This window comes from Neodiprion pinetum, chromosome 2 (assembly GCF_021155775.2).
Source record: "Neodiprion pinetum isolate iyNeoPine1 chromosome 2, iyNeoPine1.2, whole genome shotgun sequence".
NCBI classification, from domain to species: Eukaryota; Metazoa; Arthropoda; class Insecta; order Hymenoptera; family Diprionidae; genus Neodiprion; species Neodiprion pinetum.
In genome coordinates, this window is record NC_060233.1 from 26,624,825 (window position 1) to 26,639,751 (window position 14,927).

Here is a 14,927-nt window from a genome sequence, read left to right on the forward strand (position 1 = left end):
GCCCGCAGAAATTAGGGATTGCACCTCGGAAGGTTATTTTTGTGTTTCAGCACACAATTTTGATATCAACACAACATATTCGCATAAAATGTCGAAACACTTTTACATCAAATAACAACGTAACGTATATCAACATAGATTTATATTCTATAATTCAACAATTCGATTATATTCTATAAGGTACTGAAGAGGTGAACTATAAAAAGTAGTTACTGATATTTGAAAAAAAAAAAAATCTGTAGAAAACATTTGTCTTGGCAGATAATTACATTCTAGCGATTTTTTTTCTTTTTAAATGGCAATTACAGCCTTTTTTAACTCCCGTCTTCAATTCCACGTCATATTCTTAAAACGGACACGCTGACGATGAGTCTGGGATTTTCTACCCGACTCCGAGGTGCAATATATTTCCCTATAAGCCATGTCAGTCCGTACCGCGCTGTCCGGCAGCTGCAGCCAGCACACATCTGACAGTACAATCTGCTCACTCGGGAGTTTCCAATTAAACAAGAGATACCTTTTTCGACAATGAATCAAGATCCAAAAATTTCATACACGCGTGATTCACGATTCAGGCTTTTCCCGTTTTGCAACTCTCACGATCAGTTGGTCGACAGATGTGGATGGTGACTAGACTGGGCAGCGTGGTTGCGAAAGGGCTGCGTATTGTTTAATCACAAGAATATAACTCACTTATTTCCCAATTTTTTACGACAAACAAATTCACCGACCCCCTACTACTTTCCAAAAGCAATTTCCGTGACCAATCCAACCAATTAAAATCACCTAGATGTGACACCGTTTCACCCGTTCACTTTCCCAAAACACTTTCTAACTCTTGCTTCGCTAAACTAACGTAAGACAGTTTGCATCAATGTTTCAAATAGACAACAATTGTCAAACTACTACAACTATTTTCGACCACCTTAGTACTTTCTGTGGTCGTTCATTGATGTCAATGAGAACATGGCCACAAATGGTGTAATCTGTTGAATCAGCTTTGATCACTCTTAGAATTGCTATTAAAATAGTTGATTATCGAAGTAATATCATCTACAGAGTAAGCTTTCGTAATAAATTCAATAATTGGATAGATTTATAGCACTAGAAACAAGTAAAACGTCATAAAAGGTGGCCAAAAATGGTGCAGTGGCCAAAAATGGTGTTTCTACGATATCTAATAATCAAATACCAAATGAAAATTCTGTTTGAAACCTGAATCAAAATTCGGCAGATAATCTGTTCAGCAAACAACATCTCATGTACATATAATGAACCGAAACTGTAACCAACCGTTGATACGTGCAATTTGTAATCCTGTGATCAAATCTCCCAAATTCAATATCTAAATATATAATTATATTTCAGCAAATTCCATCAACCAACTAATTACAAGAAAAAATCACCCTACTCCGTTTAAATTGTATTGCGAGACAAAGGACCTACAATTTGAATCGTGCTGTGATAAAATATGAGGGAAACTAGCAATTAGAAACAGGCAAACCAGTAATTATTACGAAAGATAAAATTAACATCATCTTTCGCAACCTGCCTTAACAGTTTGGGAAATTTGACCATTTGCACCGTGAATGTAGTATTATTCGTATATCGCAAAGAGGGAATATGGGATAGAGTGGATATTTGGCGGATATATCTGCTGCTAACGCTATCTCTCAGTTGCAAAGGCACGACTTTTCCTTATATTCGATAACATGGTAGGTATCGGAGTATATTTGTATGATGGAGTTGCCGGCGCAGTCAATTGTGTTACACGACATATATGTGAAAAAGGGGGATCTCATGCATTCTCAGACCCGATGAGTGGCCCTAAAATTTATACGTGAAGAAAAATTCATTTTGGCCTTATAGAAGTATCCACTTTGTACTATATACAGAGCGAACCAAAAAAAAAAAACGGACCAATGTAAAACGTGAACAAAATCTGAAGGCTTCAACGGATTTTTATTTATTTTTTTCTCAAAACGAGAAGATCAAACCTTTCGTACTGCGTCCGGAAAGCCGAAAAATCTTCATTCCTTACTGAAATACACACCCTTGAAAAACGGGTTTTCAAATACGAGTAGTCGCTTGGAGGATGAATGGAATGAATATTGAAAAAAGTTTTTGAAAATCAGTAGACGCATTCAGATTCTAGTCACGTGTTAAATTAGACACGTTTTTTCTCAGCCCATCCTGTATATTTTTTTTTAGCCATTTCCTGCAGCAACTAACAAGTACGACTCGCCAATATTTGTCAATCTTAGCATACTTATAAAGCCGTAAGAAACGTTCAAAAAGTGCTTTTCAATTTTGAGAGTAAAAATCGCTCATTCTTCATTTCGCGTTGCGAATTGCCGCGTAACTCGAAAACAAGGCATTTCAGAAAAACTATTTCACACAAAAGTTGTAAGGATTTAAATAACGAATCAACTTGTGGTATTCGATTGACTTTGGTCAAAGGCGTCAATGTCAAGTAAAGTTCAACCTCGAATACTCAAAGAGAAATTTTCGTTTTGATTATGGTTTCAGTCCCATCATCATTTTCAATTTTGTAAATGTTATCCGAACGTACGTCAAACTTCGATTTCTTCAGCTTGATATTTTTACGGACGATCAGCAATTTTGTTTCCGAAACGATAAATTTTTGCGAAAAACCTGAAGAGAGTCTTTTTGATCCCATCATCCATAAACTGAGATGATTGAAAGTCTTATGCGGTACAAGATCAGGAAGATATATCTCAGCGTATCTAGTAGTTTTTCAGTTGGCAAAACTTGTAAATCACTTGACCACAATATTGCTTTTTCGATATTTAAGCGTGAAAAAAAATCATATTACTTGAATCGTAAAAAGATCTACTTCATCTTAGGTGTATATGAGGCATTACACACCAAATCGACCCATGTATGTGTATCCATCGGAATTTAACATTTTTTTAACTACGGTTTTGAGTATACAAAAAACATCTTTCACCGGGTTTTGATTCTTGCTGCTCCCATTAAACATCACGATAATGTCTCGACAATGTCACAGCCTGCGCTTTTAGAATGTCTGCGGTGTAAATATTGAATTCGAACTGACGACGCTGGATGGTGCAATTGGATATCCAACCAGACCATTGTCTCGCTAACAACGCTCGGTGGTTCGTTTCTAAGCCCATGTATTCGAAAATAATTACTCCACGCTAATCATCCATTAAGAACACGTTGAGAGTTTTCTCCCGTAAATACCGATCCTCTTTTATAATTCGACATCAGCAGCGTATTCCTGGGAAATTGCAGGATTCTACTGCACTGTTGAAACATTAACCACTGCGACTGGAAGTTTTATGTACTCCATGCACCGGATTAAGGCAATATCGTGAACTCGATCAGTGTGTGAACGTTTTACAGTAAACTTTCGCGAACTTGGGGTTGTTTACTGGGATATCAGTCTGTTGGAACAGTTCATCCGTTGACATGTTCACTCTACGGTTTGAGCGGATGCCGAGGCTCCACACGAATGGGAAGTATTTGAAAATGCTTTCACCGGATGCCATCCGTTGGATGATTTCCCCCAGCACCGAAGCGTTACTTGTTTTCGTCGTGAGGTGAGGCAGTTACTTCGAGTCAAGTGTTTCCCTCGGGGTAACAAGTCACCGGGCATAAAAAAAAAGGAGACAGGATGGTGAGGGAAAAAGAGAGAGAGAGAGGGTGCGGAAGTTCCAAGGCAAATCGTATTACGGTAATTGACCATCATCGTCCGTTGAGCTTAGATATCGATCGATCTAAGCCGGAGAATGAATACGTATAAAGCGCCCCTATTCATGCATGGATGTGTACAATATGGGCGACGTGGAGTCGATGGAATAAAACGAATATTTGAAAAAGGGGGGTGATGGTAGGTAACCGATAGGACCACGGTAACAGCTTGAATGCTTTGGTATTCCCGAAGCATATCGACTCACGGGTAAGTGCATTGAGCCCCATACACATATCGATATCAATATCGATATTGATATTGCGATGGAAAGTAATATGGAATTTTAAGACGGGAAAAACTTTGCCGATGAGTTTATCATAAATAAATAAAAGATGAACCTTCGCCATATAATAATAGAGATCAGGAGTGCAATGGTTCACCTCTCAAAATTGAATGATACACCTAGCGTCACCCTTATGGGATGAACAAGTCATCTCCCATTTTTCTACATCCGTGAAATTTCGATTGCCTGTAAGACTAGACTTCCGCCTCGACAAGTTGCCTCCAAAGCTCATCGCCTATGAAATCAACTCCGCAGCTCGCATGACATAATTTACTATCGCGTCTCCATGTTCGGACTGACTTGCGTGCGAGTCTTGCCTCGTTGGCTGCTTTATCTGCACTCTTGATTATAAATTGCTTTATTTTCTCAAGGTAGTTATAAAATTAGCCTCACCATACACGCGTGCAACGAACCGACTAACAATAAGGCACACATCTTATCGGTCGGCACGGATTCGGAACAACATACTTGGGGTGATGCATTATTTTTTTTTTCTTGTGAAATATTGAAACCGTTCATGCGGAAAATGTGATCTCATGTTCAATAGCGACGAAATTTTATTATCGTTGATCCTCTTTGGTGCGAGATTTCACAAAATTCGACGTAACCTTGAAACGCTACGCAGCTTTTCAAGGTCTGCTACGGCTCAAGTAAGTCTGTTCTATAATTTGGACTGTGATTGTTTTCGTAAGGTTTAAAGTTGAAAAGTAGTTCGAAAACAACAGTCTTGACGATAGACCGAAGAGGTCTTGTGAATCTCAAGACAAGTGACAATTGGCTGCGGTTTGTCGTAGGTAAACTCAACAGTGGCATTCCTGGATTGACTAAGAGCAAAAGCATGAACGAAGCTTATTTTCGGCGAAGTAACCAGTTAGAACAACATTGATTCAGTACTACACTTGTGTTTCTACTTTACCGTTATTCTTGAAACTATTTTTTCTATAAAAACAAAACGTTTTTGAATAAATACAGTTTTTATTCGAATAGCGGTTTATCAAGGTCTGTAGCTCCGCAACTACCAATGAATGTCAGAAAAAGTGTTCCTAAATTTTTTCTTCCATTTGCAATGATTTATATTTATAAATGTTCAGGAATGGAAAAATAAAATGCTAAACTCAGGCAGCATGAAGATTGAAAGTTTCCCGATGAGAAATTTAGTCAGGGTTCAATTCAGGCCCTGGATAATTAACCACGGTTTAGGTTTAGTGCATAGGGAATTCACTTTATCAGTCTGACAGCGCTACAGCGCCCCAGCAGAACTGCGATTTTTGGGTGACTTAGTTTGTCAAAATGATTTAGTCAAGCGAATTCATTTATTCATCTGAAGCATTTCTTGTCGCGAACGAGTGAATTAGTGATTCGAGAGAAACTTTTGATGTGTTTCCGAAATAGAGTGAACTAAATACCATTACATTTAAAGTTTATATATTGTTCCTTCAAGTCGTATGTTCGTTGACAGAAACAATTAGGTACTTCGACTAAGATAAAAACATAAATCTAGCCAACAAAAAATTTACATCTATTGAATGTCAGAATTTGTTGATCTAACCGGAGCTTGTTCGGCGTAACTGGTTGAATCAGTTACATCAATTTATTTACGAGGTAAAAGAAACACATGCTTTGAAACAAGTAGAGAATATAATATTCGTCGTAATTATCAGTATACTAGTACTAGAAACGGCCACTAGGAGAGAGGGCCACCTCTCTCACTACGGAAATAGTATTAGAGATAGTTATAAAACCGGGTAGTCGGCTAGGAAGTTAGATACGAATAACATTAAGTAAGGTTGTCATCAGACCTATTACAAACGAAGAGAGCGTAATACCAAGTTTCGAGTCATTGCAATTTATATTGACGTCAAATAGACAAAAACTATTGACACCTGTTCAATTTATACTCCTACGTATACAACAATAATTTTTCGGGTTATACCCATTAAACATAGAATAAATCCCATTAAATTTGGACTCGACAGAATTATGAATAACTCTAGTGCAAAAGATTTTTGCAACCACAAATTTCATTACTTGCTTCAACCATTGAACTCTTGACGCAACAAAACCTAAATGAAATCAAGCTTCATTTGTTTTGATACAGCAATTCGATATTTTCCAGACAAAACAGTCGAGGTCCGTTCAATCAAATTGTTTTGACATTTCAATCATACATTTTATTGATACGAAATTCACATTACCGCAAGGAATTCACGCCGTGTTATCTAGAATGATTTGATAGTTTGCACGATTGTTCAAGTTGTCACAAGTATTTCGTCCGAAAAAAGTATTTTGTTTGCAGTAAGTAAATACTATTCGCGTCGCATTGGACTATAGCATTTAGTCGAATCAAACGAACATCACTTAATTCAAATAATCCTCTCCCTCCGCGCAGTACTCCCAAAAAAATACCATTTAGTGCCTCTTTTTCAGATGCGGCCATATTTTTTGAAGCGATGGTTCAAAAGCTAAAACTTCCATCCGAAAGTGTGAAAATCCTGAACGTCATGATTTTCCAACCGTCGTAACTTTAGCAGAATCAATCCATATCACTGGTTCTGCCTGATCAACGTTGAGTGTAGCTGGAGTCGAGTTATGGATGAACCAATTCGTCCGTGGAGTGTTTCCTGGCCGATTGATCTTCTTCGCCGCGCTCTAGTGCCTATAACATGGGAATGATTCGGAGCCAGCTCACGATTGCACAAAGTCAAACTTTGGAATCACGGGCGTATGCCTTACTAACACAAACGCAACTAGGTTACTCTGGAGAGCAACAGGTTGCAAGCTCTGCGGCAGCTTCTCTCGCCGTAGCGTAAACAGAATTTTTATATTTTCATTTTGGTTGACGGGGAAATTTCATTGGTGTGCATACGCCTTGAGCAAAAATTAAAGGTGCGAGCTACGAATGCATACGCTCCTCTACACTGGAAGCAGTTGCTTCTTGTGGCGGTGGAAAATCGTTGCTTGCTGCCTCGGGCATCCTGGCTGGACTCGAAATCACAGGGATGGGAGAGAGCCGATAACGGAATTACGCTAATCTCAATTTGATTCACTTTATCGAGTAATTAGTCATTCGGTAAAAACCTCCTTCCGACCCGCACCTCAACTCTTCCTTCTTAAAGCCGCGTCTTTATCGCGCAGCTACCCTCGTTTCTTCCGCAAGTTATTTGATAAGTTTATGAAATTACACCGCAAAGTTAGACACCCTCGCCGATGATTCAAACGTCTACTGAAATTAAAGGTTTCTTTTTAACCCTTGCATCGAATGTTCGACGATTCGTCGAGATTCTTACAGCCGGAGAAAAACTTATTGGCATTATTTTTCAGCCAAATATCTAACGTATTTGTCAACTTTTAATGCTCCAATAAACGATTTGAAAGGTGACTAAACATTCCTCAGCATAAAAATTATCGATCAGTCTATATTTTGTGGAAAACGGAGTCAAAGCACAATCGATGCCATTGAAATCTGAGCTATTCCGAGAGTTTAGAAATGTGCTCGGCAATTAAAGCACCAATCAATTTGCATTCAGTATTTATCACGCCACGTAGTTCTTAATAGTGGTTAATTCGTGTACTTAACGCTCTCTAATTATCATGATTAATACATAAGATTTTCCTGTCAAATGTCATTCGTATATTATGAATCTTAGTAACGGTTTTTCCTAATTGATCAATAAGCTTTACGTGTGTAGAATTGTTTAATCTCTTCTGTTTTTTGGTGGTGATGTTATCGCAATGATATTTTAGGTTATATTCTCATATACCATTGCATATACGTGGATTATAGTAATTCATGTTTCAGAATAATTTTCTTACCCTCAAAATATAAAAAAAATATATATAATATACATATATTGGAATATTCGGTTATGTTGGTAAAGATATTGCATACAGTTGTTTAGCAGTTACAATCAAGTTGGCAGTTCATTATACAATGCACTGACTTAGATTCAGTTAGGCTGTGAAAGATTCGTTTTCGAAGTAAAAGGAACAAGTTTTTCTTTTGTATTTGTGTACTGATAAGCTACGATGTGCAATACATTTTGATACAGTTTAACAGACGTTGCATAATGCTCAGAGTAATTTGCAACGTTTTTCACTGAATAATTTTCTGAATGTCTAACTGATTGCTTGAAAGTGATTAAGAAAACGAGGAATTGTGTACTTCGTCGATTTTCATCAGAATTGGAAACTCACTTGCAATTCAAGTTGTCCTTAAATTTCACTTGACACTAGTGAAAGCTAGGCTATTGTGTTACATTCAAAATTGATAATTTCTCGAGCCCGATCAAAGGATATCCGTGAGCCGAATACAGAAGCCTGTAGTTCTATAAAATTATCCTTCATCGTTTTTCCGACAAAATCTTCCTTAACCTTTAACTGGCACCTTTATCTGGTATAACATTACTGGCACCTTGGGGTCATGCACGGAAGCAACTTAATATTTTGACTTGAATGTTTTCTTGTTGGAGTATTCACTCAAGTGTGTTTTACCAGATCAAAAAACTCGTAACAATAATTTTTAATTTTAAGGTAGTAAAACACTTTTTAAAAGGCAGAAACTTTCAAGTCACGAAAATCACGCTTAAAAACCCTCAGGTCACGAATCACCCCAACGTACCAGCTAAAGGTCAGTGAAATTTGAACTGGATCTTGAATGCGGAGAAAAAGGCCCATACCTGAGGCATAAATGTACATCTGTAGTTTGGAATCGGATGCGAACCGAAATAGATAAAGAGAGGAAGCACAGTGTAACCTGGCGTAGGGTATTTTCCCCGAAGTCTGTGAAATGTAAAGTTGGAGTCGGTCTCATGTGCACCCATACACTGACATTCGGAGTTTGATAGTGTTTAGGAGAGGGTGACGGGTGACGGAAACACCCGCGGAAGCGAAAGACGGGGGTCGAGTGTCTGCAGGTCACCATCCAGACTCTAAAATATTCACGTGACCACCAGCTCCAGCCGAAAGGAGTCCCATGGGTGAAACACTGTTCGGCCGCATCCTGTCCCTGTTCCGGGCGGATACTCCGCATCTTTAGGAACGAGTTGCTCTCCCATGGTCTCTGCAGCACTCCAAGAGTCCATTCGTTCTGCGAGGTGGGACCTCGAACGAGTTTGCGATATTTGTTGAATTGACCGTCGATGGCCTTTAATGCCCTATACGAATTTCAGTGGATACTCTTTTCTGCATCTAGGCGTAAAGCCCCAGCATGTTTATTTATACGGTAACTACTGCAAGTTAACCAAAACAAGTGATAGTTTGGCGACGAGAAACTAAATTACTACAACTATACACGGAGGGAGAGGAATTCTTGAACTAATAAAATAGATTTTGTTGGAGTCCATTCATTCCAATCTAGTATCACTTATTTTTTCAAAATACAATGACTTCAGTTCAACGATTTCGATTTAGATAGTTTGTCAAAATGATTTAGTCGAGCGAATCCCTCGATTCAATGAAAGTCTTCCTTGTCGCGTTCGAGTGAACCTTTTGATGTGTTTGTAAAATTGAGTGAACTAAATATTATTTCATATAAAGTTTATGTATTGTTCCTCCAAGTCACATGTTCGTTTGTAGAAACAATTAGCTTCTTCAAATACAATAAGTATGCGTTGAAACAAGTAGCGAATACATTTAAGTAAGCATCAGTACTCTAGTGCTATAAACGGCCACTAGGCGGTGAACTTTCTCGCTGCGAAAGTAGCCTCAGAGACATTTGTAAGGCCGGGTAGACGACTAGGGAGTCAGATATAGATAACGTGAGATAAATTTATCGTCAGACTCATTACAAGCGACAGAAAGCTTAATTCCAAGTTTCAACTCATCGAAACTGGTATTGACGATTCGTCGCCGCGAGTATCGCCGAGTATCGACGAATTCTTTGAATAGATGAGCAAAATAAGTTAAATAAGGTAACTACCTTAAGTAAGAAGCGACTATACTCGGGAGTGACTAGCCCCTTGTCAGGATCTAGAGAATCGTCGCTTACCATTTTTGAGTGGACGTTCGTGTGTGCGTGCGTGCGTGTCTGTGATTAAATATTTGAAATAATCAGTAGTAGTTTTCGAGTCACATAACCAACCACATCAAGGAAAAAAAATTATGAGATGTCTCGAAAGTGGATCAACGGAATTTATTGATTCTGGGCTCAATCGACGCAGTTTTTCTTGGTTTAGGAAGTGAACATTTTTCTAATTGAATAACGAAACGAAAAAATTGAAATAATTCCATTTGTAAATATTTCGTTAGCCAAATCAACTACTTATTTACTTTTGTACTGCACTTAGTATGAACTGACATACACAGCCATCGATAATGTGATAAAGAAGTTTCGGGAATAATTCAGAACGGGAGTCGAATAACGTTAACCCTTTTGTATCCTATCAGCAGCTGCGATACCTGTAACGTATTGTTAATTGCATGTATAATTGTACAGCAGAACACAATTGCAAATGAGACACATACCTAATTTTAAGTAATAGAAACCAGCGAGTCTCAAAGTAAATTTTTCGTTTTCTTTTTTTTTTTTTTTTGTTTTTGTTCAAATGAGTTTGAATCACTCAAATAAAATACGTTTCACATCTGTGCTGAATACGGTTGGCTTTGTACATTTCTCGTACGAATAATACTTCATAGGTTTCTATAAGAGCAATTTCTTTTATACGACGCGAGCATGGCTTGCGGACTTTTCCATGCGTGCTTGCCGTACACAAAGTACCCGTTTCTATGACGGTCGAGTGAATCTGCGAATGCGCTGTCGCGAAAAAATCTGACATTACGCGACCCTAACCTCAATTTCGTGCTTCGTGAACAAACGCGTAACATACCATTGTTATGTAAAGAATCGTGCGCAACAAGGAAGCAACGGTCTTTTCGCCTCGCGTGCTTGCAATGTTCGTTTTCGGATCACTTACGACTCATATTGCTAACTTGCACTAGACCCTCATAGACCGAGTTTACCTACTTGCTACACGTTATGCTATTTTTCAGTGTGATCTCGTATCAATCAGCCCATCATATTTTAGGATATGTCCAGTTCAGTTGCATGATCGCTCGTTAGAATAGACTCGGACACTGATCATGACGAACGATTCCCATCCTTAACGCGTAATGATCGGTCTAAAATATACATTACGAGTATATGATCATAAAGTTGGCTTGACAAAGACAAAATAGAACGAAGTTCACGTAAATCGATGTTAATCGTCGAGGCACAGTCTCGACTAACCTGTGGCTGATCATTACTGCCAGGAAGCTCGAGTGCAATGCGCCATACCTCGGAGTCTGACGATGGTATAACTCCAGTAGAAAAAGTGATTGTATAGTTGGACGTAAATATGTTTACCCTGTTTGGCATGATTGATGGCATGTAATAAAGTCGGAGTGGATTTTTATTTGAATTATGTAGAGAAACCGCCAATATACAGGCGGGACGCGATCCTCTTTGATAAATTCCACCCTTGTACGTTCTGCAGACTCTGTCATACCACGCGCGTCATATCGACATGAACGTTGTTAAGCTACTTTACGAATGAGCACAAAATTCATTTCCACCAGTTAATCTGCCGTCTACGTTAAACGTTGAAAAAAAAAGAGAAACCGATCGGAGAAAGAAAAGTGGCTCCTTTTTCATTTCCCATTTGCCTTTTTCGATTCTACTTTTATTGGAATCTGCGGTTGATAGCTGACCGATGAACGCAGGGTTATTCATTGTGATGCCGGAGTGACTCCATATTCGCTGATTCGAACGTCCGTCACGAAGCTCTATTCGAGTCGGGACGAAAATAGCTGATTCGGAAAAAGACTGGTTCGATACTTGCAAACGAATCGCGCAACGTTGTACCACGTACATCCGTACTTGTGCTGTAACTAATGGTTCAAATTAATCATCTATTCAATTGGCCTCGATCTTACCCAAAATTATCAAATCGCCAAACTGATTACGCCTCACAATCGACGTTGCAGCGCGTTGTTTTCGATATGGAGTCGATCCGGACAATATTGTGAACGATAATTCAGCCCCAGCATCCAACGTGCGAAACATAAAGAGGCCCAAATTGAATTATGAAAATCGGGAAGCCGACTATTTGAAAAGCAAATGCGGACAATATCCACCCGGCTTGCTCCAGATATCTGCCTGATAGACTATTAATGGCCTCAGGCATTCTCCCCATTACTTTTTTGTTTTATCCCCCCGGCTCTGGAGAGGTCTTCCACTTTTCTGCTCTACTCGGCTCTTTATTTTATGCCTTATGGCTGGAGATTTCGGAAAAATGGGACGCGGTTATCACCGTTGGGTGTAGCTGGGGTGTCTTTTTCATGTCATATAGCCAGTTTAATTGCCACCTATGTGTTTCCCGTTTCGTCGGTGGTTCGCGGGGCAATATCTTGGATATGCTTGTTACGCTGTACCGACGAACTCGTAAACAGTTTTTTCGCTGATAAAAGTAACACTTCGCAAGTCGCAAAATATACCAAGGGGCTTTCAAGTTTTCATGAAACAGGATGTGGATGTAAATTGGCTTTTCCCACCGATGTCGGGAAGCTCTACAGCCACGTACCGCGAACGGCACTAGTCAACCCGCGTGAAAGACGCAGGTTAGCCAAATCGCCACAGCATCCACAGATTATACAGAAATCTGTAATAACTTTTATCTCGGAACGGCGTTCACATTGTTCCTGGAAGGACACGCCGAATGAAACAGGAAACCGTGGAGAAATTATATTACCTCGAGCGGAAATCAAGGAGGGTTCCACCGGCTATTCAGCCAGCCGAACGCCTGCGATTCAAGGGCGGTCAAGTGTGTGTAGAGCAGATGCGCGAGGCGTGAGATACCGAGGGGTGACTCGGGGTCGAGGCGACGTTCAACCCCAGACATTAGACGTCTTGGGACGTAAGAGATTCCGGCGTGCACCATTGGCTGAGATTTTAATCTCGACTTCATTGAGCTTCGCGTGCAGATTTAATTTTACTAGCCCTTCAGGGTGGGCTGATATTTGAAATGGTTTCATTCTCAATACGCAGGTAAAATGGAAAATGTCCTTTCCTATTTTTCATGCATTTCAAATAATCTCCGATTTATACCGTTTAAATAGGAAAGTGCTCGCTATTCGATTTATTTTTTAAGATCTTAGAATGGCGAATGGTTCTTTTAACCGTTAAAAAATCCAAATTACTTGTACGTATATTGAAACATTTTTCTTACACACGAAACGTTATATGTTCTGGTGTAAAAACCGATGTAAAAAGTGTACGACAAGAGTGGTGTCTTCTTTCCTTTACGTTGAAATATTTATGAAGACTTTTAGAGGATACTCAGAAAATTTCAGGGGGTTTTCGAGAGATTACAGGACAACAAATACTCATAACATATGCGTAATGCTCTCGGTATTGTAACACTGATCCAACCCACTTCTAAAATTATGCTCTCAACATCTGCTGCAAGATTGAAATTGCAGTAGTCTTCGTTAATATTCTAGATATGGCCACTTGAAAACAGGTCTTAAAGATACTCAAATTCAAAGTTGAAAAAATCTCAGATCAAGAACTATGAACAGTAGATTCAAGGGCGGTTAAAGAAACCAATAAAAGCGGACGGAACAACAACAACGAATACAGAAGAATAAGAAAACTGCACTACGGAAAACGTCCATTCAATAGTCTTAGAAACAAAAGTAATTTGCAAAGAACTTTCAAAATGGCTTTTAGAATTCTCGCAACTCATCTCCAACGGCTTAGCTGTGCAGAAATAGTTTCAAAAAAATGATCAATCAAAATACCCTGGTCCTGATACATTCAGGGTCAATTTTCTGTGGGCTGAAATGAATCGAATTGAATATATTCAATGTTCTCGATGCCCGTTGGACAGTGATATGCTCCGCACCGCGCCACGTTCGATATCCACGACAAACTGTTATTGGCACTTGATGTCATGGCTGGACAACCAACAACGTCCTGAACGCTCTTCATATACCCCAGACCGCATGAGGCTGACAGAGATGACACTCGACAGTTCTCGAAATTATTGCCCCGCGCCGTTTTCCTCCCCAAATCGTTATTCCGGTACCAGGGGTGTAATGGCTTGCCATAATAATAATAATCGATCATCGCTCAAGTGGATGTTATTCTGCACGAAATGAATTTTCGGCAGGGCTTGGGTTTCGATATTTCACTCTATAATTTTCGATAAAATCAAGCAGCTGTTTTGCGCATATTCTTATGCTATGAATCATTGCTGCATGGAGTTTAGCGTCCAGTATTTATTTAAAGGATCCGCAATGTCAAGAAAACCGATTATCTTGGGAGGCAAATATCGAATTTTGCTCAATAGTGAACGCGTATCGTCGACGTTTGCTGATTAAACATCATAAACCACGTTTTACATAATATATTTACTGGCAGTATAAAGTTCAACGCATAGGCACATTTTCCTGGTTTAAAAACAGTTGGTTGTCGTAAAGTCGAAAGTGCATCGTCGGTACAATTTTACTTAACAAGGCGCGTATTTGCCAGAAAACATACCATTGTCACTACGGTGTAAAAATCTGCAATAAATAGTCTTCATAGAAAATACCGTCCGCTTCCTATTGACGAACAAAATTCCCAAGAAAATACACGTTCAAACGCATCAAAGTGTCACAAAATAATTAAAATAGTTGTTGGATCACAAGTAGCAGACTGCCGTTAATATAAGAAAAACTCAAATAAGGCCGTATAAGAAATACGAAATTTAACACGAAACTCGATCTACAAGAAATGCCGTTCACTTTTTACCTAGCAATGGATTATAGGGATAAGTGTTATTCAGCTGGTGCCGTGATGTATTTTTCGTTTCATCGTTTATTTTTATGGATTGACGTGGCTATTCGTCTTTAGTAAACGGTAAGGTATCTAAGGAACAGAATTAT

The 14,927-nt window shown here is 39.1% G+C and overlaps 1 protein-coding gene across 17 annotated transcripts in view; it reads left to right on the plus strand.

Moving 5' to 3' along the window:
• The window catches only part of LOC124213101 (uncharacterized), a 106,089-nt gene that overhangs the window by 3,364 nt on the left and 87,798 nt on the right, over positions 1-14,927 (plus strand). The window lies entirely within an intron of this gene.